Below are 26,491 nucleotides of genomic sequence, written 5' to 3' on the forward strand. Positions count from 1 at the left end.
CTTTTATTAAGCTCTCCCGTATCTTCTCAACTATTGAAGTTAAACTAACAGGTCTGTAGTTACTTGGTAAATACTTTGACCCCTTTTTAAATATAGGCACCACATTGGCCTTACGCCAATCCAGCGGTAGTATGCCAGTCATTAAAGAGTCCCTAAAAATTAGAAGCAATGGCTTTGAAATGACAGAGCTCAATTCTTTTAGGACCATGGTGGCGCCATTCGGTCCAGGTGCCTTATTTACCATTATTCTGTCTAAATATTTTTGGACCATATCAATTTTGAGCCATAGTGGTTCATTTGGGGCTGTGTCAGTACCATCCCCATTATAGAGATGAGCTCCCCTAAGCTCCTTTGAGCTGAAGTATTTATGAAGTAATATTTTTAGTATTTATTAAAGGTGCCCTATTTTTTTCCCCAGTCACCCACTCCAGATTACTTTGTCAAGGGCCTACACGCTCAGACCTGCCCTTTGTACTAATAATATACTTGAAGAATTTTTTGGGGTTTGTCCTAATATCTTTTGCAATTTGTAGTTCGTTTTGAATTTGTGCAGCCTTAATTTCTTTTTTACATATTCCTTGTAACATTAAAATGATTACAGTCTTCCTTCCTTTTATATTTTTATTTAAAGCTCTTTTCTTATTATTTATAACATATATAAAGAAAAACAAAAAGGGGAACAGTGCAGTGTGGCAAGATCAGTGCAATGGTGCTGCAATGTAGCGCAGCAGCTGGTATGAACATACCCTAAAACATGTAGTCCTGCGCATACCTTTATATGTCTCACAGAGCTCATGTACTAGAGGGAGCCCATACTGGAGCAACTGTACAGTGATAGGGTGCATTATTGTGAGATTTGGAGCACAAGGCTTTCCCAGGAGACAGAAGTGAAGTTCAGTTACATCACCCTCACCTAAAGGAAGCAGTCAAAAGCCAGAGTCAGAGTTTGTCCTTTTTTCTTCTAATAAGGCTGGTTTCACACCTATGTGTTGTGGTATCATTTGCTAAAGCGCAGCATTAACCTGAAGTTAATGCTATCAGTGGTAATGCACAATACTGTAAATAATTTCAAAATGGCTGGGCTGCCATAAAGCAATACACAATAATGCATGAGTGTTAACAGCTCTGAAGTATGAACAGGCCTTTATTGTTTTATATTGAGGGGGGACTTATAGATAAGCAGATAAAAAGAGCGTTTTTATGAATGACCTGTCTTCATACCGACATAGAACTTCTAAGCTTGAACAGCATAGTTGGTGTGATACTTTATCTATAATATATATGCCCAAGAGGCCTGGAAGATGAGCCCACTCAGTAACTGGTGGCAAGGGAAGAGGAGACTGAGGAAATATTTCCTACACCCTGCGGTAGACTGATGTCATGCTCCCAGCCCAGGCGCAATCATCTCACTGGATTACAAGGAGTCCACAAGGCAGAGATTTTTGACAAGTTATTCTGTTATTGTGGCATGTCAGAAGTTTATTCATCCAGGCTGTAACACACAGCATAATGTCAAGGTCAGTAACAATAGCTGGCTGGTGCTCAGGGCAGGACTTAGAGTGGTGGGGGCCCCTGGGCTTGATTCACTTTCGGGCCCTACCCTTCTATACATATGAACAGCTCTATAAAACAGAAATAGAAAAGGTGCGCCAGACTCAGTGCACTATTAAAGAACTATTAAAGTAGTATTAGTTCTTATTAGAAGTATTAAAGAACTTCTGTTTAATTGGACAAAACAAAACAGCCAAATGGCTACTCACAAAAGTAGATAATATATAAGCGTATAAGAGGGGGATACTGTATTGGTATTCGTCCTGGGTCCACGATTAATAAAAGCAATAAAAATGGATACAATTATAATTACCCTATTTATCGGTGTCTAACACGTGCCCTAAGTTTAGGAGGGAATTTTAAGGAAAAAAACTTTTAGGAGGGAAGTTTAAGGAAAAAAACTTACATTTAAATGCCCTTCAATGCAGTCTTATCAGTGTCCATCTGCAGCCTTGTCAGTGTCATTGCAGCCTTGTCAGTGTAGCCTTGTCGGTGTCAGTGTAACCTTGCCCCAGTGTCATTTGCAGACTTGTCAGGGTAGCCTTGCTCCAGTGTCATTGCTGCCTTGTCATTGCAGCCTTTCAGTTTAAAAATGGCACCGCCGAGATACAGAGCCGGATGTCCTGTGTATCTCGGCGGCTTCCGGCCGCTCTCGCGGGCTCTCGGTGGCTGTCGTCGGTTTTCGGCCACTCTCGCGGCTTTCGGCCACTCTTGGCGGCTGTCGGCCGCTCTCGGTGGCTTTCGGCATCTTTCAGCCGCTCTTGGCGGCTCTTGGCGGCTTTCGGCCACTCTTGGCGGCTTTCGAAACGGGCGGGAATGGCGGGGCCCCCTATTGGCCTGTGTATCTCGGCGGCTTTCGGCCGCTCTCAGTGGCTTTCGGCCGCTCTTGGCAGCTGTCGGCACCTCTCGATGGCTTTTGCCCACTCTTGGTGGCTTTCGAAACAGGCGGGGTCGGCGGGGCCCGTGGGGCCCCCTGTTGGCCGGGGCCCATGGGCTTGAGCCCAGTCAAGCCCAATGGTAAGTCCGACCCTGCTGGTGCTTCCTTGCCTTTAGCAGCCCCCATTCCTTTAAGGAAAGCAGGCTTACTGGCACTTGATTGTCCCAGGTCTTAGTGCATGGTGCTGTAGCTTCTGGCTAGATGGCACTAGGACTATGTAAATGAGACAAAGAAGGGTACCTTTATTCTTGAGGCTAGTCAGGCAGCAGCTGGTAGTGGAATCCTGGGACAGTCCAAGATCAGGGCAGGTAGTGGGCAAGCATAAACTGAAAACATTTCAGAGGTCAAGCAAACATAGACCAGTAAACAATCTGAGGCCAAGTTCAGGGGGCAATCAAAAGAGTAATCCTGGTACAAGGCAGAGGTTGGCAACAAGTGAATCCAAGACAGATATAGCAGATCTGGATCAGGCAAGGAAACGGACAGGGAGAAAGGAAGCCATAAGGAAGCAATAACACTATCACAACCACAGAAACACCGTGGCACAGGCTAATAATCTTCAAATAAGGTTCTTTCTGAGCCAAGGAACAATCCAGCTAACAGTGTGTGGTCAGACTTGTTATCCAGCTGATGAGAGCAGCCAGGAAACTGAGAAGAGTCGTTAACCTGTAGCTGATGGGAGAAACTAGAAGGCTACATAGCACAGGCTTATACAGTTACTGAAAGATCCACTCTAATTAAAGCCGAACTCCAGGTTTTAGTGAAATTAAATTACTTTATTTAGACCAAGCTGATCCAAATGAACTATTTCCTATACTGCACTCAGACCGACTCGCTTTGTCCTGGGAGTAGGACAGGAAGTCACCATGCTGCTGACGGAATGCAGCACTGTATTCTGTATGTAGCTGATGTTATATACAGTTTATACAGTGCACACCGCAGCTGACTGTTGTAGTGAAGGAAAAATTTGTGTGGACCAGCTTGGTCCAAACAAACTATTTAAAGTTCACTAAAACCTGGAGTTAGGTTTTAAGATAGTGTTATTAGTATCACTCGCATGCCAGAGGCAGCCATTCCTTCACTACAGAGTGTGAGAATTAGCATCAAATGGTAGAGCTTTTAAGGACACCGCCACTCGCTTTTCTGCTTTTTAAGGACTTTTCTTGCCCATTTTATATATAAAAAAAAAAGTGCCATTAAAAACAAAACATGAGTTTGCCTCCCAGGGTTATTCAGCATTCCTTTTCCATGAAAAAAAATGAATGATATTCAGCCCTTCTGGCTTGCACTTGCAGCACTGCAGCTCTGGCCTTACACTACAGGCCCTTGTCTGTTTTCTACAGACTCTGTTCGCTCACTAACTCTGTGCATACAACTAGCAGCCCCTTGCTTATTTGGTTCCCACCTCTCTCCTAGGTGGAGCCCTCCTGACTCCGAGTCCTGAACAACAACGTCCTGTCTGCTGGAGCCCAGAATCCTGGTTAGGTCTCTACAAAAAGATCTGCACAACCCCTGTGCAATCAGTGTGCTGACTGTTCACAAACTATGGACCCAGGACTGGAGATTTCATCCCACCTGGATCTCTTAGAAATCTTCAGGCTCCAGGTCCCAAAATAGATTTTCCTAACCAATGAAGAAATTAACAGCCAGTTTCCTTTGAGTTACACAAACCCCCTGGGGCCCCTCAACCTGCATGGTTGAAAATCCTAGGCTATAACCTCTATTCCCACCATGGGAGGGCACAGAATTACCACAAGACATAATATACAGTAATATAATATTGTAATGATTGCAGAGCAAATATAAAAGTTCCAAATGTATGAATGTATTGGTATGGTTAACTCCATCTTTGGTAAGGCTCTGGTCTTCACACAGGAATGCCTATTTATAGACATTAGATATGCAAAGCTAGTTTTATGAAATAAAGTGCATACACACCTCAGGTGATCTTACATTATCTTGACAGCATACGGAAAGTTCATGGGTGAGCTGCACAATGTGCTTTTGACCATCTTGTTCCTTTCGGATGTCTGCAAGTTCAGCAAATATCCTTGCATAGTACTGTACCCTTTACACTCCCAAGGATAAATATAAATGCAATCTGCTGTACTCTACTGAATAGTCACAGCTGTAGCTTGCTGGTGGAAAACACAGACACCTTTTAGCACCAACATTTTGAAGCAAAAGTCACCCCCTCCATGTCATATGTGTTACTGTGTTTTTACATTCAATACACAAAAGACATGTAAATGCATTGTATGAGATCTTAAAGGGGTTGTAAAGTCAAAAGCTTTTTTATCTTAATGCATTCTATGCATTAAGATAAAAAGCCTTCTGTGTGCAGCAGCCGTCCCAGCACCCCCTAATACTTACCTGAGCCCCATCTCTGTCCAGCGATGTCTACAAGTGTCTTGGCTGTTCGAGACTCTTTCTCCTGATTGGCTGTGACACAGCAGTGGAGCCACTGGCTTTCGCTGCTGTCAACCAAAATCAATCAGCCAATCAGGATAGAGGGGCGGGGCCAGGTCGCAGCTCCGTGACTCGGCTCAGGTGCCCCCATAGCAAACTGCTTGCTGTGGGGGCCCTCGACAGGAGGGAGGGGCCAGGAGAAGCAAAGAGGGACCCGAAAAGTGGAGGAACTGGGCTGCTCTGTGCAAAACCAACGGCACAGAGGAGGTAACCTGCTGGGTTGAACGAAAAAAAATTACTAGTGTGTACTAGGCTTTATAGTCAAGTATTTAATCCTATTAAACATTTACATACCTTTGTAAAAAAAAAAAAAAAGTAAAATAAATATCAGTTGATAATAGAAATACTGTGTGCCACCATAAAAAAAAATATACTCAAATATTATACAAAGTGGAAATTTTTTATATATAAAATCTTGGGTGGCTTCCCTCAATTGAATTATAAACAGTTGGGAAAAATCAGACTTCTCTTTAAATGAAAGATAAATGTATCCACCACCAGTCTAAAATGAACTCAGCGGAGAGCAATTGACCTTAAATGACAAAAGTCAAAAGCACAAGCAGATGGGACTGTCCCAGGACTCCGATACTATTCCCACAATTTGGCCCAGCCAAACATCCCTGCATTGAGACTGGTGGCAGATGCCACCATCCTCTGCTCCGCTGTTCTGAGCCTGTTAAGAGAACAGTCTCTCCCACTGTGCTCTACTCTATCACTGATAAAAAAACAAGCTCTTCATTTGCCAGTATTAACTATTAAAAATGCCCTAAAACCTCCTGACTGACAACTTTTGTGAAAAAACTTTATACAGTGGCGAGCAACATGGAACTAGTATGCAGCAGGCAGAAAATGGAAAAACATTAATATTTAGCTTTAAAGCTGAACTCCTGGCAAAACAGCTAAATACTCAATTGAAATACATATATAGGAGGTGTTTTACCTGCCAAAAGATATGTATTTCTGTTCATTCAGTCTTGAGATTTACACAGTTGTGCCTGAATGCACAACCAGTTTGGTGACCTGACTTTTCCCTACAGCAGGTAAGCAACACAGCTAGGTCACCTCCCCACCCTCAGCCTGTAACCGAACAGTGAAGAGCAGCAAAAGTTCACCCTTCTGCATGCAGAGCTGAATTGCTGCTAATACTTTCCCTCCTTTTCCTAGTCTGAGAACTGCTCTATGAAAAACAATTCAGAATCATGGACTTACACTAACTGCATTTACAAGACATTTCATACTTTTTAAGGAATACAGAACTGCATTGTTTTTTTTTTGGGTTGTTTATTTCCCTGGAGTTTATCTTTAAAGCTAGGAAACTAAAGGAAAACAGGTAAATCTACAGAATTCCATATTTGAAAGTGGTGTCACCTGCCACAAGGATTTGTATTTCTTTCTTCCTGGTTCTGAGATTTACTCAGCTCTGCTGCAGAGCCATGTCCAGAGGAGAGGCAACCTGACCTTTCTCAACTGCAGTTTTACTTTCACTTACAGGTCTCCTTTCCAACCCCACCCTGTGATTGGACAGTGAAAAGCCTGATGTGTGTAAGTGAGATACGCTGACCAATAGAAGTGAGGCTTGGTTCTAATGAACAAACAGTGAAGTGCATCTTCCTTCAAAGGAGCTGAGTTGTAATGAAGGTATAATGTAGGTGTAGGTGGACCTTGTCAAAAACAAACACAAAATTTCCCAGCACACTTACCAGTAGCTTGCAAACAATCCAAATTGACCCGGTCTAAAAGTTCACATTTAAAAAAGAGGGTGAAATTGCACACATTTGCAAATATATGTGGACTCCATGTCAAGGCTCCTCTGTATGTTGCAGTCCTAACTCTATTTTTGAGAGTTTCCCAGTTGGACCATATTTAGCAGTGTATAAATTAAGGGCAGGTTTGCCTGGAGGGGGCCCACTCTAAGGAACAGGGACAATTGGGACACCCAGCAAGAGCACAATGGCAACTGAAGGCATCCAATATATCCCCTTGCCAATTCAGCAACCAAGCTATACAAAAAGATGGCAACCACCCCAATTTATAACTTCCTATATTTATAACAAGCCATTGCAGTAAGGTGCAGTAAGGTGCACATGGAAGCCTGGTCCTAGGCTGCTGGCGCAGCTTAAGGACCGCCCACCTCATATATACTGCGGCAGGGCGGCCCTATCCCACGAAATGACGTACCCGTGTGTTGTTTCGTGCATGAGACACTGCAGGCGCGTGGGGGAGCCAATGTGCAGGTTCAGCGGCCGCGATATCCGCTGGCCACCCACGATCGCTCCTCGGAGAGGCAGAACAGAAATCTGCCTATGTAAACAAAGCAGATCCCCATTCTGACAGGGGAGTACAGAGAGATTATCTGTTCCTAGTAATCAGGAACAGAGATCTCTCTCTACTTCCAGTCAGTCAACTTCACCACAGTTAGAAACTCCTCCCTAGGACACACTTAACCCCCTGCCAGTGTAATTTATACAGTGATCAGTGCATATTTTTAGCTCTGATCACTGAAATAATGTCACTGACCCCAAAAAAGTGTCAAAAGTGTCTGATCTGTCCAGCGTAATGTCACAATCCCGCTAGAAATTGCTGATCAAGGCCATTACTAGTAAAAAATAATAATAAAAATGCCATAAATCTATCCCCTATTTTGTAGATGCTATAACTTTTGCGCAAACCAATCATAATACGCTTATTGTGATTTTTTTTTTACCAAAAATATGTAGAAGAATACATATTGGCCTAAAGTGATGAAAAAATTCATTTTTTACTGGATATGTATTATAGCAAAAAGTAAAAAATATTGTTTTTTTTCAAAATTGTCTGTCTTTTTTTTTTTTAGCGCAAAAAATAAAAACCGCAGAGGTGATCAATTACCCCCCAAAAAAATCTCTATTTGTGGGGAAAAAAAGGACATCAATTTTATCTGGGTACAGCATCGCACGCCTGTGCAATTGTCAGTTAACTGCTTCCCACCGAAGGTACGTCATATGACGTCCTTGACTTTGTGGGGGTATATCTGAATGATGCCTGCAGCTACAGGCATCATTCAGATATCGGCTTTTTCAGACGGCGATTCCCTACACCATAGGAATGATCATAGTAGCTGTTCCACTGCTTGACCGATCTTACGGGCGGTGAGAGGGGACGCCCCCCTCCCGCCGCCCTCCGGTGCTTCTACTGACTCACCGCTTCCATCGGTGAGTCGGAGACAGGATCCGCTGACCCCGGATGGTGACCATAGAGATTTCCAGTGGGCCAGATGGTCACTGGAGTCTCTATGATCGTTCGGAGGCTGGGCGCAATGTTATGACGTCACGCCCAGCCTCTGCATTCAAACGAATGGCGCCGAGATCGTTTTATTTATTTTTTTATTTCAGGCTTCCCTGCCTAGAGGTGAGATGTGGGGTCTTATTGACATGTCTCATGCCATGTTCCTATTAACAAGGGATGTTTACATTCCTTGTAATAGGTATAAAAGTGATCAAAAATTTTTTTTTTTTTTAAGTGTCAAACTAAACAAAGAAAAGTAAAATTAACGATAATATAAAAAAAAATATATATATATATAAAGCTCCCCTGTCCCTGTGTGCTCGCATGCAGAAGCGAACGCATACGTAAATCCTGCCCACATATAAAAACAGTGTTCAAAACACGTGCAGTATCGCCGCAAACGTCAGAGCGAGAGCAATAATTCTAGCCCTAGACCCCCTCTGTAACTCAAAACATATAAACAGTAAAAAATTTTAAAGTGTTGCCTATGGGGATTTTTATGTACCAAAGTTTGGCGCCATTCCATGAGCGTGTGCAATTTTGAAGCATGACATGTTAGGTATCTATTTACTCGGCGTAACTTCATCTTTCACATTATGCAAACAAATTGGGCTAACTTTAATGTTTTGTTTTTTTAAAGCATGAAACTATTTTTTTTCCCATTTTTAAAAAATTGCTGCGCAAATACCCTGCGAGAGAAAAAGTTGCAACGACCGCCATTGTATTCTCTAGGGTCTTTGATAAAAAAACATAGACAATGTTTGGGGGTAATTTTCTAGCAAAAAAATGATGAATTTTACATGTAAGGAGAGAAATGTCAGAATTGGCCTGGATGGGTGGTTAAAGTAATGCAGTGCCGTATCGCAAAAAATGACCTAGTCATTAAGGGGGTAAATCTTTCCGGGGCTGGTGGTTAATCAAACACTGTTGGAATACATTGTTCATGTATTTTTGTGCAACTACTACAGAAATCTTCTTCAACCAGTAGATGGCAGTGTTTTTTTAGTTTGTAGCTGCATCTATAGTTAAACTCTATGTCTTTTCTCTATAATAAAGTTCCTGTTTCCTGTCTGCAGTTAAGAAGCAGAAAAGCCCATGTGGACTGTGCACAGTCTGTTTTGTAGGGCTATATAGACAATTTCGATGCAAAAGCAGACCTATGTTTGGGGCTGAAAAAGACTGTAAAATCTTAATGGCACTATGAACTGCTACTGCATCTCATCAGGATTCTAATAACATCCACTGCTCAAGCCTTGAGAAATGGAAGGCCTTCCTCTGAAACGTTTTGGATTTATTTGATGCTCTTGACCAATAAAGATTTTAAAAAGACCTCTGAGTGCTATGAAATTTTGTACAAGGTGCTCCTTAATACCCACTTCAGAATAGGCAATGAAAAGATAAGCAACACCCTGATGAGCTCATCTATCAGTCACACCGCTCTCTCCTTCTATCAGCATGCTATTTCCACTCCAGCACACCTGATTGGCTCCCTGTACTGCTTCTCCTTCCCCATTTATGAGTTTTGCTGTTCTAATTAGACTGCAAGAAGCTGATACCAAGTCAAAATCAGATACTTACATTGCTTGCATTTAGAAAAAAAAAAAAAAGGGATATATTAATGATTACAGAGCCTTTTATATCTGCCTGGGGTTCAGCTTTAACCACAACTCTGTAATAACTCAGACATTATCTGTGATTTCTTTAGGTTTTCTTTTTTGCTCATTGCAGACGGCACAATGCCCATGAAATTGATCAACTAAGCAGAAATATGAAATGTGTGATGTAGTTGCAAACAACTATATAACAAAATTAGCATAAATTTAAATTTTAGCAGTTGAATGAGAAAGTTTTTAAAAGTGAAATCACATTAAGATTGTTGATGGGGGAAGAAGTTGCTTAGTAACTCAAGAAATTGTAATAAACTATATTCTGCAAAAACAAAAAAAAAAGTGCACAGATTTGTTGGTTTACAAACAGAATAAAATCTTTATTACCGTGCCATCTCCTCTGCACATTCATTTTAATATAATGTTTTTATACCTCTGCTTTTGTGAGTATAGTTTTGAAGAAATAATCCAAACAGTTATATTGTGCTATGCTGGGCCAGTTTCATTTTAGGTTCCGTGTCAATCTATGGGGAACTACAAGATGCAACTAAAAAGGAGAAAAACAATATGGGGCTTTAAGGTATAAAGAGTGTACCAATTTAGATACTGGTAAAATGTTTACTTTATTTAATTACCATTTAAAATATAGTAAAACATTCTAATCGTCAAATTATTATCCACATCTCAATCTACAACCCATCAACAAAAGCCTCCTGACACATCATTATCAATTACAATTATGCAAGGAAGATATCAGCATACAGTATTTCAAACTGCAATGGGGAGGTGATGGAAAGTTGAGTATCTGTGATTATATTATTATACATGGTTCAATTCCTAATACTGATACAGATATTTGATTATGCAATTATATGTTACCATGTATAATCAGGGCCGCCAATGGTTGGGGGTTCAAGCAGCCCTACCATACTGGGTCTGGGCCCCATCAAATCAGCAGTGGAGGCCCAGGTACGGTAAGAGGTACATACAGTATATCCTCCATAACTGTTTCCACCTTCTCTCTGCTTCAGGCTCCTCTCTGGCTACCAGTCCCAGAATCTCCCACGTCTGGTAGGGAGGGGGCGTGGGGTAGTTTAGACGATCAACTATGAGCCATGCACAAGGCGCCATCACAACCACCACAAAAGGTGGGCCAGCAGCCTTACCCCCTCTGGGTAAAGCCACACCCCAAATCCTGGAGATGGGAAAAGTCCAGAATTCACCTACGGCGTGACATGGAGTGCAGTGAGGTGTAATGGGGGGGGGATATAAGGATTACAGAGTACAAATATTGCGGAATGCAATCAGGTACAGAGTGCAGGTAATGCAGGAAGAGTGTGTGTGTGGGCGGGGGCAGGGATACAGAGGAAGGTGAAATATGGGTACAGAGATAGCAGTGGGGGATGCAGATTGTGGTGTAATGGGGATGCAGGAGGTGCAGAATTAGGTATAATGGGGGATGCTGGGGGAGCAGAGTGAGGTGAAATGGAGGATGCTGGGGGTGCAGAGGAAGGTGTAATGGGGCTAACATAGTGAGGTGTAATAGGCAGTTTAGGGGGTGGGCCATATGGGAGGGATGCAGAGTAAGGTTTAATGATGCATGTAGAGAGTGCAGAATGTGGGGGATGCAGGGCATACAGAGTGTTGGGGTCAGGGTAAATGTGGGGGTATAGAGCATGGGGAATGCAGAGGGGACAGTGAGTAGGGTTGTAAGTAGAGCTGTTGATAGTGGGGTATTTGGAGGGGCCCTGTCAGGTAGGCTGTATTAGGCCCGGTGAATTCTAATGGTGGCCATATAGATACTGTATTAAAACCATTAATGTTTTATGTGTTCAACCTGTTATCTTGGGGTCTGAATATTTTTCTCTCTGTCCTGCTGATGAGTACATCCAGAGCAAGCAGAAAGATGCCTGCACAGCTGATTGTATGGAGCACCTTAGGAGAAGGCTTCTGAGCTGGAAAGTGTCCTGGGGAGCTAGGTACAAGCTGCTGCCAGTGGACATTGTGAGACGTTCTCACTACTTATGCTATAAAGTTCTTGTAATCAATTGCACAGGGACTGGGTTCTACTTAACAACAAAAAAGAGGATGACCTGACCTAGTGCATTACCATAACTCAAATGTTATTAAGAAAGTAGAAAAACAAAAGGGTACTCACAAACAAGTGTTTTACACAAGCAAATCTAAAAGATACAGACAAGACCGCATAAACTATACCAACTGTCCTAAGAGGGCAGCAAGACGATTGCGCATGCAAGATCAGCCGAGAAGAGAATCCATTTTACCCCTAAGCACCACACCTAAGCGTAGGAGGTTATGTTTTGAATTACACTGAGTTTTACTTGGCTGCTCCTAAAGGGCAAGCTACTTACTTTACTAGAAAAGGAATCTGGAGCTAAATTTTTCCTGTTGTTGGGAATTCTGTTTCCCAACCCTCTCTCCTGTGTCAGGGCTGGGCTCAGCCCTTCCTTCTCTGAGCTAGCCACTCAGCTGTTGGCCAATTGCCAGTTCCTATCTCTCTCCACAGTTACTCAGCTGTTGTTCATATCCTGCTCATCAGTCCTGCCTATTTAAGCTGTGCAGTCCAGAGCGTCTTTGCCTTCCCTTTGGTCAACATCACAAGAAACTTCTTCTGCGTTCCTGTTTAAATACTGACTTTGCTGACATCCCTTCTGGCTCCAGATCCTGCTTGCTGTTCCAATACTTTGATCCCTGACTTCTGGCTTGGCTGACTATCCATTCCGGTTACTGAACTCTGGCTATGTTTTGACTACTTTTGTTCTTTTTACTTTTATTATTAAACAAGTGTGATTTAACTGTACTTCTGTCTTGGTCTGATTTCATGGTTTCTGACACTCCCAGAATTTATAAAGCTAAATAAACCCTTTAAACTTTCCAAGCGACTGGCACCTAATTTCCATTTGCTTCACAACAAGCAAAGGATTCTGTTCTGAGGGTTGAAATATTACCCACTGAGTAGCTTAAAGGTCCTCCTTATCTGCCCAGGGCTAAGGGGATTCTGCACAAGTGACAGAAGCTTTAGATCCACTTAGAAGCTCTGTTATCACAGTATTTAGGCTGCAAAGTTGGCTATAGCACTGCATTTATCTTTTTCATTTTGGAACACTAGCCCTCTCTCTGAAAACTTTATATAGAAAATTATAGACAGAAAAAGCCACTGCAGTACACAGGGGTATGAAACCATGCCTATATGTGTGGAACATGGATCTTTGACATGCTTACTGATTTCTCTGGTGTACTCATGTGCTTCAGCTTGGTTCATAAATACAGATGTCACAAACCAGTGATTCAAGATCTCGGGCTTTATGGCTAACTGCATAGCAGTATACACTGTGTTATGAGTCCAGAGGACTTTGTAATATAAGAGAGAGTGCTCAACCATGCTTTATATCTCATTTTACTGGAGGTTGGTCAATAGCTTACTAAACGTGTACATTATTTCACTGTGCTGTGCTGGTAATCGTGGAACAGAACCTACAATCAATTTGTGAACAAAATCATTGTAGCTAAAAATAATCTACACCTTTATATAAAAGGCAGAGCATGCACCTGAACTTCAACACTCATAAAGTTCATTGAGAAATAAACATTCTTTAATTTGTAAACTCCTGTATATAGATGAGGTGTCTCTACATATATCTTAAAGTGGATGTAAACCCTCCATACACCCAGTAAAGTGAACAGCCTCAGATGATACACAGAGATGAAACAAATCTTCCTACATAAGTTTTACATCTATATCTGTCTTCATCTTTATATACTGTTTAGAAAGTTCATATCGTGTAAGGAAATTTTCTCTTTCCTGTTTAACACAGAGTGTGATGTCTGGGCATACAGCCAAGACAGCTGATTGGAGGAAATGAACACACCCCCTCTCCTCATAGGCAGAGACTCTCAGAGGTGTTTTGTAACAGGGCCAGCTGCCTGCTAATCTATTTATAGCAACCTCCCTGACACAAATTTCAGGCTGCTTTTATCTGATGTGTCCCAGAATTTGTCAGGAGTTATCAGGCTGATAACAGAGGAACAGGTCAGGAGAAAGCTATGGGTCATAGCTCTTTGAAGAGCGATAACAAAACACTGCAGATATATGTGCCCAGCTCAAATTTCATGAATCGGGTTTACATCCACTTTAAGTTTAGTAAAAAAAATGTTTTGGGGATATACCACCAGGGGCATAACTTACTTCCTTTTAAGTATATCCTACATCCTACTGGCTGCTGTAACATTGAAATCCTTCCTTTAGATGCCTTCATAGCAGTGAACTTCTGGCAATTAACTGAAAAACACACACAAGACCAGGGGAGTTGATAGGTCTATAAAAGATCTGGGGCTAGAGCCCATAGCAGCGAAGAAAAGAAAGTAATAATCTTGGGTGGGCATACACATGTATATAATATACATGTGCATGTGTGTGTGTGTATATATATATATATATATATATATATATATATATATATATATATATATACACACACACACACACACACACACACACACACACACACACAATCAGGTCCATAAATATTGGGACATCGACACAATTCTAATCTTTTTGGCTCTATACACCACCACAATGGATTTGAAATTAAACAAACAAGATGTGCTTTAACTGCAGACTTTCAGCTTTAATTTGAGGGTATTTACATCCAAATCAGGTGAACGGTGTAGGAATTTCAACAGTTTGTATATGTGCCTCCCACTTTTTAAGGGACCAAAAGTAATAGGACAGATTAACAATCATCCAAACTTTCACTTTTTAATACTTGGTTGCAAATCCTTTGCAGTCAATTATAGCCTGAAGTCTGGAACGCATAGAGATCACCAGACGCTGGGTTTCATCCCTGGTGATGCTCTGCCAGGCCTCTACTGCAATTGTCTTCAGTTCCTGCTTGTTCTTGGGGCATTTTCTCTTCAGTTTTGTCTTCAGCAAGTGAAATGCATGCTCAATTGGATTCAGGTCAGGTGATTGACCTGGCCATTGCATAACATTTCACTTCTTTCCCTTAAAAAACTCTTTGGTTGTTTTCGCAGTATGCTTCAGGTCATTGTTCATCTGCACTGTGAAGCGCCGTCCAATGAGTTCTGAAGCATTTTGCTGAATATGAGCAGATACTATTGCCTGAAACACTTCAGAATTCATCCTGCTCCTTTTGTCAGCAGTCACATCATCAATAAATATAAGAGAACCAGTTCCATTGGCAGCCATACATGCCCACGCCATGACACTACCACCACCATGCTTCACTGATGAGGTGGTATGCTTTGGATCATGAGCAGTTCCTTTCCTTCTCCATACTCTTCTTTTCCCATCACTCTGGTACAAGTTGATCTTGGTCTCATCTATCTATAGGATGTTGTTCCAGAACTGTGAAGGCTTTTTTAGATGTTGTTTGGCAAACTCTAATCTGGCCTTTCTGTTTTTGAGGCTCCCCAATGGTTTACATCTTGTGGTGAACACTCTGTATTCACTCTGGGGAAGTCTTCTCTTGATTGTTAACTTTGACACACATACACCTACCTCCTGGAGAGTGTTCTTGATCTGGCCAACTGTTGTGAAGGGCGTTTTCTTCACCAGGGAAATAATTCTTCGGCCATCCACCACAGTTGTTTTCCGTGGTCTTCCGGGTCTTTCGGTGTTGCTGAGCTCACTGGTGCGTTCTTTCTTTTTAAGGCTGTTCCAAACAGTTGATTTGGCCACACCTAATGTTTTTGCTATCTCTCTGATGGGTTTGTTTTGTTTTTTCAGCCTAATGATGGCTTGCTTCACTGATAGTGACAGCTCTTTGGATCTCATATTGAGAGTTGACAGCAACAGATTCCAAATGCAAATAGCACACTTGAAATGAACTCTGGACCTTTTATCTGCTCCTTGTAAATGGGATAATGAGGGAATAACACACACCTGGCCATGGAACAGCTGAGCAGCCAATTGTCCCATTACTTTTGGTAATTTGGTCCCTAAAAGTGTGAGGCACATGTACAAACTCTTGTAATCCCTACACCGTTCACCTGATTTGGATGTAAATACCCTCAAATTAAAGCTGAAAGTCTGCAGTTAAAGCACATCTTGTTTGTTTCATTTCAAATGTTGTGGGGGTGTAAAGAGCCAAAAAGATTAGAATTGTGTCGATGTCCTAATATTTATGGACCTGACTGTATATATATATATAACATTATATATTATCATTACATCAGGGTCCCCAAAGCCCCCATCATTACACAGGGTCACCAGAGAGCTTGTCAAGTTACCTGCCACAAGATGCAGCTTGTCACTTGCCACGTCACCTCCCACCAGAAGAGGATTGTTACATACAGAAAGATAGGGTATATAGAAGACAGGCTAGGGTATATAGATGAGAGGCTAGTGTATACAGAGAGGCTAGTATATACATAGAGGCTAGTGTATACAGTGAGGCTAGTGTATACAGAGAGGCTAGTGTATACAGAGAGGCTGGATATACAGAGAGGCTAGTGTATACAGAAAGGCTGGGTATATAAAGAGGCTAGTATATACAGAGAGGCTGGGTATACAGAGAGGCTGGATATACAAAGAGGCTGAGTATACAGAGGGGCTGGGTATACAGAGAGGCTAGTGTATACAGAGAGGCTGGGTATACAAAGAGGCTGGTGTATACAGAGGAGCTGGGTATACAGAGAGGCTGGGTATTAGAAGACAGGCTAGGGTAGTACAGAGTCCTCCCCCTCCATGGTCTGCACCCACCTGCCGCCTCCTCAGCTCAGGAGCTCGTGTAAGAAAGTTCCTCCTGACTCCATGATATGATATTTCCTGATCTGAGTAGGGCAGCACCTGATCAAGCATAATGGTCTAAAGCACCATTAGGAGTACTCCAGATTGAGCACTGGAGTGTTTTGGTGGATTAAGTGAGCTTCTCGCACTGCATGGGTTAACTGCCCCAGCTCTAGCAGTGATGGATCACATTGCACACCCTCCCCTTCCACACCACCCATCCATTCATGAAACCCCTTGTATTATTTCCACAGAATACAAAGTGTCTGTGAATGAAGGAGAGGGATCCTGTGGGGGATCCCTCGCCTCTTTATAAGAAGCATCTGGCTGAGCACACATGCCGAGGCACCATCTTATGTGGATTTGCTGCCTGATGATCATCACACCAGGTAGTGGGGGCATATTTTCCCCATGGGTAGGTGTGGTCACAAGTAGCGTTGGAACACTCAGGCTTGTTTCTTTTTGGGGATAGATGTTGTCACGTACCATTGGTAACACATTAGGCTGCCATGGATTGAAATCCTGCAGCGCCCGCAAGGTCCCTCTCCTCAAGAAGGTACATGTACAGGCCCGTCTGAAGTTTGCCAATGAACATCTAAGTGATTCAGAGAAGGATTGAAACTGCTGTGGTCAGATGAGACCAAAATTACGCTCTTTGGCATTAACTCGACTCGCCGTGTTTGGAGGAAAAAAATTATGACTATGACCCTAAGAACACCATCCTTACAGTCAAGCATGGAGGTGGAAATGTGATTTTTTTAATAATATTATGTAGTATTTGTATGATTTTATATCTATATGACTATATGTCTGTATTCTTTTACATAAATAAACCATACATTTCTTGATGTAAGCGTCTGATCACGCGCCTTCCATCCACTTCCTACTAAACAGGTGGAAATGTGATGCTTTGGGGCTGTTTCTCTACTAAAATTACAGGCCCACTTTGCCGCATTGAGGGGCCAATGGATGGGGCCCACGTATTGTAAAATCTTGGATGAGAATATTCTTCCCTCAGCCAGAACACTGAAGATGGGATGTGGATGGGTCTTCCAGCATGACACTGACCCAAAACATACCGCCAAGGCAACAAAGAAGTGGCCTGAGAAGAAGCACACTAGGGTCCTGGAGTGGCCCAGCCAGTCTCCAGACCTTAATCCTATAGAAAATTTATGGAAGGAGTCGAAACTTCGAGTTGCCAAGCGACAGCCAACAAACCTTAAGGATTTAGAGAAGATCTGTAAAGAAGAGTGGACCAAAATCCCTCCTGAGATGTGTTCAAAACCTGGTAACCAACTACAAGAAATACAAGAAACTACAAGAAACTTACCTCTGTTCTTGCCAACAGGGGTTTCTCCACCAAGTACAAAGTCATGTTTTGCTTGGGGTTTAAATACTTATTTTACTCACTGAATTGCAAATCAATTTATAACATTTGCAGTGTGTTTTGTCCGGATTTTTGGTATATATTCTGTCTCTATCACTTAAAATACTCTTATGATAAAAATGATAGACCCTTCCTTTCTTTATAAATGGGCAAACTTACAAAATCTGCAGGGGGTCAAATAATTATTTTCCCCACTGTATTCAAGTGAATATACCTGCATGACATCCACAAGCCTAACACTAGGCTTGCGGTTGCCGTGCGGTATTTCCATCAAAAAGCCCATTAAGCTATCAAAAACAAAACAGGCATTCGGAAGGTGGCAGTTTCATCTCCCGAATGCCTGTCAGCCGCCCCTTGCCACAACCACAAGTGTAAATGAGCCCTTACTCAGATCCTTGTTTCTGTGTCTCATCAGTACAGGCATGTCACGGAACGTCCCACACTCCGCTTGAGTGCTTCCGTCATATACCGCTTCCTAAGTTCTGGAACACGAGTCCAATGGATCTGGCTATAGGAACCCCCAAGAACTAGACAACACCAGTCTTGGAGTACATCAGAACTAACTTTTTATTTGAGAGCTCACAGACCTTTATACAGCAGGGATGACTCAAAGCTAACCTAATTAACATGAGCTAATTTACTACAAAATGTACCCAGACCAGATGACAGTCTTGTGGGCACCGAGCTTCACACATTAATATAAACACAATAGCTGGAGCTAATTACAATTAACAATACAAACAACAATCTCCCCCCTCCTCAGCCTAGACCATTCGTCTACTAGCCAGTGCTGGTGGCTAATGTGATCAGCTCTCTCAATTAACATAAACACAGGTTGATAACACCAGCATCTCCTCACAGGATGTGTCCCAACAGAATGAATCAGTCTTATCAGCAGGGGGCTGCTGGAGGAATCCCCCCTCCCTCTTCAGGGACACAAATCTACAGTAAGGAGTCCCCATACAATATATACATATATACACGACTGAGTCCGATTAATACAGTTCAGACTGGATTTCTCATTCACCTCACAAAGAGTATTGTTCCATTGAAAATCCAGGGCCCATAATCAAAAGGCAACAGGCTTGCATACAGTCCTCTCCAACAGCCTCTGTTCTGGCTATGTCTGTCACATTTCTCCCCTTTCGGCAGGAGACTAACACAGGAGGAGACCCCAGACGGGTTGACTCTGAAGTTAGTCCATAGTTCCAGTCCTCTACTGCCTGTACCCACACAGTACCCCAAACAAATTATTCCAAACAGTGTATTACTCACCCAGCCATCCTCTGCCTCTCTCAGAGAACATATCTGCCGCTGGGGAGAGGCCCGGACTGGCTCTTCTCCCTGGAATCCTTTCTGCCGCTGGAGAGAAGACAGGGGGACTGGGCTCACTCCATCCTGCTGTTGGGGATCTGGGCCGACTGCTCACCATCCCTGGGGTATACAGGTGGAGACTGAAGCCCCATCAACCGACACCAGATCAAGCTGCAGTTGTGAGGTGATGACTGCATTCTCTCCTTGGATCCTGATCTGCAGCTCGTGATAGACTGCCACCTCCTCACCTTGGGCCTCCACAATTGCTGCAGGTGTGGGGCAGAGGTCTTGGACCCTCTGTCCGGTTGCCAGCACTTCTGCTGGGGGTTTGCCAGGTGGTTCCTCCTCTACAGAAACGTCTATTAAATCCCCAGTCTCTGGAATTGGTAAAAGTGTGGGACAGAGGTCTTGGACCCTCTGTTCAGTTACCAGATCTTCAGCTGGAGAAGTTTGTTTTAACTCCATAGAGGCTGCTGGCAGAAAATCACATGTCCCTGTCAGTGTTGTGGGAGAAAGGCCGACTACCTCTTCTCTCAGGAAGGCTGAAGCCACTGTTGGTGCTGGGCAGAACACAGTGAACTTTGGCCCTGATAGCAGCTCTTCTGCTGGAGGCTCATCAGGTTGTTCTTCCTCAGCAGAAAAGTCTATCAAATCCCATGTCTCTGCAACTGATGTCCAGGGATAGAGGTTCACCATCTCCTGTCCATGGAACCCAGAAGATGCTATCATTTCTGGGCAGAGGTTAGCAGATCTCTGCCCTGTTGTCAGCACTTCAGGTTTGGGGACGGCAATCTCCGGATTTTCCACTGCCGATTCTCTGGCATGCTGCTGAACTTGTTCTAGCAGTTTCCTGTATGCCCTTTCCAGATGCTGTTCCTTCCTTAGCAAATGGTCCAGATCAGGTTTGAGCTCTGAGACCCCTGCAAGACCGAGCATAGACTCTCTATAGTCTCTCATGTCCTCAAGGTCAGGTTCTCCCTCATCGCCAAACATAAAAAGATCTGTAAGGTTCTCCCACAGCAATCCAGGGCCGCCAAAGTCATATCCCTCCGGAGAGCATTCTGTTGTCTCCCCTAAATATCCCTCCTCTGCGTGCCATTGCAGAGCCCGATAACGATTGTCCAGCTCTATCTCCTGCTGGACCAACCTGTCCAACTCAGTCACCCATTGCTCCTGGGGCTGCTCTCCCAGGAATGCCATCCGCAATGCCCGTTGGTCACTGGCCCGTTGCTCTTGGGTTGGAAAGCACTTGCCCTGTTTTATACCAGCGAGACGGAGGGCTGCAATCCAGAGCTCCACCCGAATTTGCTGCCTAAGCTCCAGGTATTCATCCTCAGACACAGTCCTGGTGTATGTTGAAAGGATGATCCGCAGCAGCCCCGGGAACTCTGATGCCAGGTCCATATCTCCGCTGGGGTGACTGAAGTCTGCTATGCTGATCTTGGATCCAGTTGGAGGTTTGGATGTCCCAGACTTCAGGAAGCTTTCCCGCTGCTTGCCACCAATGTCACGGAACGTTCCACACTCCGCTTGAGTGCTTCCGTCATATACCACTTCCTAAGTTCTGGAACACGAGTCCAATGGATCTGGCTATAGGAACCCCCAAGAACTAGACAACACCAGTCTTGGAGTACATCAGAACTAACTTTTTATTTGAGAGCTCACAGACCTTTATACAGCAGGGATGACTCAAAGCTAACCTAATTAACATGAGCTAATTTACTACAAAATGTACCCAGACCAGATGACAGTCTTGTGGGCACCGAGCTTCACACATTAATACAAACACAATAGCTGGAGCTAATTACAATTAACAATACAAACAACAATCTCCCCCCTCCTCAGCCTAGACCATTCGTCTACTAGCCAGTGCTCGTGGCTAATGTGATCAGCTCTCTCAATTAACATAAACACAGGTTGATAACACCAGCATCTCCTCACAGGATGTGTCCCAACAGAATGAATCAGTCTTATCAGCAGGGGGCTGCTGGAGGAATCCCCCCTCCCTCTTCAGGGACACAAATCTACAGTAAGGAGTCCCCATACAATATATACATATATACACGACTGAGTCCGATTAATACAGTTCAGACTGGATTTCTCATTCACCTCACAAAGAGTATTGTTCCATTGAAAATCCAGGGCCCATAATCAAAAGGCAACAGGCTTGCATACAGTCCTCTCCAACAGCCTCTGTTCTGGCTATGTCTGTCACAATGCACAAACCCAATCTCATCCACCCCTTAAGCAATCCCTGATTACTGTGTCTGGCCATTGGCCGTCTTGTTTGCTTCCCACCAGACTTTGTTCGTTAGTACAGCTGCATACATTGTTTGGTAATATTTGATTGCTTAAAGACTCTGAGCTCCAGGAGCCCATCTGGATGAGAAGTTGTCAGCATCTTACTCCACATAGAGTTCAGCAAGTCATCTAAAAATAGTTCTTGCATCACAGGTCATCTAAAAATAGACTAAGCTGAGCTGGCCACCTAATTAAATTATACCGAATTAATGCAGCATTGATTCTGGTATGGAGTCCCTTCTGTTGAAATGCCCCATAATGAATGTTTCTTTTTACAGTAATCCATTATGGTGCCTTATGACATAAATGGAATATTACAGAAAAAACTGCATTGTCATATACGGAGGAAAAAATCTGCAGACATCACTGGAAAAACCAGAGGGCATAATATATTTTGTAGGTTAATTATACAATTGTCCTAGCTGGAAAATTGAGGAAACGCAAGAACAGAGGGAGAAATGTACATATGGGAAGCACAAATTACATAATACATAATATCAGTTGCATGTTTATTGTACTTATCCATTCTGGTGGGACAGGCTTGTATTTACCAAGCCTTATAATGTATAAATTATACGTTTCCCTATTTTGTTTTCCTTTTCTGGCAACCGCTGGACATTTGTGGATAAATTCGGCATGAGAAAGGCAGAAAGGGGGTGTAGGGGATACTGACAGGCGTCAAAAGACTTTATAGAGTTCAGGTAAAGACCATGATAATTGCTGATTGCTCATGTAGGATATCTGCAGAGATATCACTGCTTCTATACGGAAAACAAGTGTTTTTCTCTGCAGAACAGTAGTAGGGGAAAGGCTTTTTCACTCATGTTATGGCTGCTTTACAAATAAGACAAACTGAAAGACTTTGCACACCAGAGGCGTCGGGAGGGGGGCTGACGGGGGCTGGAGCCCCGAGTGTGCCCCCAAAAAGCCTCGGGTCTCAAAATCCCTAAATGCATTATTAACCCCAAGCCATGGCAACAGGGAATGATTTCCCGCCAGTGAGGCTGAGTGACGTACAAAAAGTCCCGCCTCCGGGACCCGGCTCCTATGACGGACATCACACTCATCCAATGCCGAGACCGCGGGACATGTGACGTCCATCATAGGCACTGCTGGGTCCAGGAGGAGGCAGGAATGGGCACTGGGAGATCCCAGCTGAGCCGCTCGCTCTGTGTAAATGGGCGGGCGGCTCTTCTATCCTGGCTGCCTGGTGCCTGCAGGGCTGTCTGAGTGGTGGTGAATGCCGGGGCACGGGATGAGTGTACTCGCACACTACAGGTAAGGCTGAGCACTGAGCAGCAACAATCTGTGTATGTCAGATAGGTCAGTCATGTATGTGAGTCAGGTCAGTCATATATGTCAGGTAGGTCAGTCATGTATGTCAGTCAGGTCAGTCATGTATGCCAGTCAGGTCAGTCATGTATGTCAGTCAGGTAGGTCACTGTATGTCAGGTAGGTCAGTGTATGTCAGAGTATGTGTCAGGTAGGTCAGTGTATGTGTCAGGTAGGTCAGCGTATGTGTCAAGTAGGTCAGTGTATGTGTCAGGTAGGTCAGTGTATGTGTCAGATAGGTCAGTGTATATCAGGTAGATCAGTGTTAAGCAAGTGAGCCTATAACCCTCCCTGAGCCCGCCCTCTGACCACCCCACCTTACTCCCACCCCCCACTTTACCTCCCAGCTGAAGCCCCTGGTCTTTTTCCCACCTAGCAACACCCCTGTTGCACACCTTTTGTTTTGATGCTTCTGAAATATATGTAATAATTAATTTGGCTTGTATTTTAAATCACATCTTTATGTTTTTGTAATAGCCTTCTTTAATTCACAATATACCAGCTTTGAGATAGGGAGGGAATAAGGGCAGCTGTGGGGGCCAGTCGGATTTTCCTGAATTATAATAAAGACTTCTGAACAAGAACAAATATCATCTTATCAGTGCTTCTAGTTCCTCATTATCCAATCAGAGTCTTGACCAAACATATTGCATTAACTGCAGTGGAATAATGTAAATGATCAGGATCTGATTATGGTGCTTGGCAGGGTGTCTATATTGAAAGACTGCCTGAACAGAATTTCAACTGTGTATCTAGCTCTTTGGTTTTGCTTATGCTTTAAAGCAGACGTAAACCCTAACTGTGTATCAAAAGCAATACTCATTTGTGTAATAAAATACTTGTTTTCTTCCTTTTTCATCCTTTTTTGCATCTCTGTGCTGCTCGTCCCCCGAAGGCTCTTTGCAGGAACTTCCTGTCTGCATGCACTCCACAATGGCTGAAAGTAATTCCTCAAGGCTAGCTTCCTGATGGTAGACCCTGCCTGCCTAATCTGTATTGAAATGGCCTAATGTAGCTTCCATTGGAAGTCTGTGACAATGCAGGAACACAATTGAAAGACAGGGACAGAGTGCTGTCACTTTAATACTAGAAGTTCCATAACATGGACCTTCAGGGCAGGATCGCTGGTTATTATTTTAATGAAAGCTGCAAAATTAAAAATGACAAGATTTTTTGAGATTTTTGTGATAGGGTTTACATATAATTTAGGTTTAACTTGCTATTGTGTCAAATTCATATATGCTCACTGTAGATGTCAGTTTAAATATGTTACAGATACCTACCCTGCCTGTGATCCAGCAAGGCATTCTAGAGACTAGAGCCTCCCCCATTTTGTGTTTGGGTCATTGGTAATGAGGATCCTCAGTTAAAGTGTTACCAAACCCACATCAGTAAAAATCAGTCTGTATATGTAGTAAAGCATGCTTGTTATGCTCACTGTGGAACCTAGTGGGTAATCCTCTGCATTGTGTAAAAAAAGTCTGTTTGATCCTGTCTCTTCTGATCCTCCCCTTCTTCCACTGTCCCCAATATATCTTTTGATAGTACAGAGACTATGTGACAAGCTGCACATGCTCGGTTTGGTGTGTATTGCTAAAGTGTTTTTTTGTTCTTGGGAGAATGTATGTGATCAGCACAGGGCCAATCAGCACTGTCAAGACAGAGGGTCAGGGGTCCTGCATCCACAAAGGACAATCAGGGGAGAATGAAAACTCCTCCTACAAGCTTTACCAGACAATGATAGAAGTCCCAGGACTGCTCTAACTGATGATGGGAAAGGGTATTTAGCAGTTTATATTTACTAAAATAATTGCATTTCCATGTTCTGTGTACTGTGGGAAACCAGATATAGTAAATGCAGGGTCCTGGGTCTAGTAACACTTTAAAGCCAAAGTTGGCAGTGGTTGGAGGGCCTGCTACTACTCTCTTTGCCTACAAACAGTGAAAGGGCTTGGACGAGGAGTTTTTCACAAAGCAATAGGTATGATGTTTGGACCTCCAAAGTGGCTTCCATAGGAGGAGCCAACAGAACCCTCACAGGTGCAACCTGGAAAGGGCATTATGGTTTCAGTGTTTATTTCTTGTTTGCATACAAAATCCACAAATGTTAGTGTTCTGCTCTATATTGGTTCTGGTGGTTGGTATGGTTGACCCAATTGACCAATAAAGCAATTCAGCTGATTCCAAACAAGCTCTTGAGGAGCATTTGTTGGCTATATAACATACATTCTATTGAAATAAGTTTTCAATGTTTGGACAAAAGCTTACTTTTCCTTTACTTTGGCCATTACTTAATATTAGAGTTTCCAGAACTGTGTGTCATTATATTCTAATTCAGGCTTCAGACTCCCACGTACAGATTTTTACCTGGAAAAAGCATTCCTCCTGTACTCCCCTAAGCTCAACGCAACATATGGGCCATTGAGGTCTTTGTCTAGGAAAGTGAGCTATAGAATGGAGCTTGATGATAAATGGTTCATTTTGTGCAATTGAGACATTGTATGTTAGCAGGTGTCATGATAAGATGGGATAAAATAAACTTTCTGGATAATGAAAGCATCTTATATGTTAAATGGCTTAACTCCTGCAGGACTGATAGTGTGTCATTACAAATGTGTGAGAAGAAAACGTGTGACTATTTACACCGCTGCGTAAATTGTTGGTGCTCTATAAATCCTGAATAATAATAATGATACAACATAGTTCCTCTAGAATGTATAAAAGGGGCACAATATGTGCCCACTTTCTTGAGATTGTTGCCACCCCTTCATATTTTTTATTAATTTATTTAGGGAATTCAGCATTTAGTTTTACAGATATTATGGGTGCTGTCCCCTTTAAGGATTCAGAGATAGTTGGGCTGGGGGACCAATTAGAATCCAGGGAATTTTCGGGAAGACTGGGAAAGGCTATTTAAGGACTGTGGGAATAGGGTTCTCCCTCTTTCCTGGTGGTCAAGACAAGAAGAGGAAAGCTCATTCTGTGTCTCCATGGAAGCCCTCATCAGACAGCTGCTCGAGAAGGCAAGCAGAGAGGGAGGAGAGTCGTGTTTTCGCTGCTGCTTGTCTGTCACTGAAGGGGAAGAAGAGAGGCCAGTTTATAGCCGTGACAGCGGTCCATCGGCGGAGTTTACACAGACACCGCGGAGGAGTTTGGCGCCTCGGGAGGGAGTACCTCTCCAGCGTGGGGGACCTAGGCGCAGTATTCCTCCGGAGAGGAGCCGACAGGCCACGGAAGTGGCCGAAGAGGTTTGTATGATGCCAGCGAGGGGAGAGGCAGTAGGAGGAGGCATGGTGGGGTGGAGCGGACGAGTCAGCGGGAAGAGGTGGTCCTCGCCCGTGGCGGGGGGAGGTCGGAGGGGCAAGGAGTGACAACCCGCAGGGATGAACCTAAGAGGGCTGACGCCTGAGTCACTGGCTCTGGAACAGCAGGGGACTGTTTTAGTGCAACAGGGAAGCTGGCATGCTGAAGTGCTGCAGGTGTTACCAGCCGGGCAGGCACCACAAGTCCCAGAAAGGAGAGCGCTGCTGGAGGGGGAAGCTAGTCAGGAGGCAGTG

This window comes from Aquarana catesbeiana, linkage group LG06 (genome assembly GCF_042186555.1).
Source record: "Aquarana catesbeiana isolate 2022-GZ linkage group LG06, ASM4218655v1, whole genome shotgun sequence".
Taxonomy (NCBI): domain Eukaryota; kingdom Metazoa; phylum Chordata; class Amphibia; order Anura; family Ranidae; genus Aquarana; species Aquarana catesbeiana.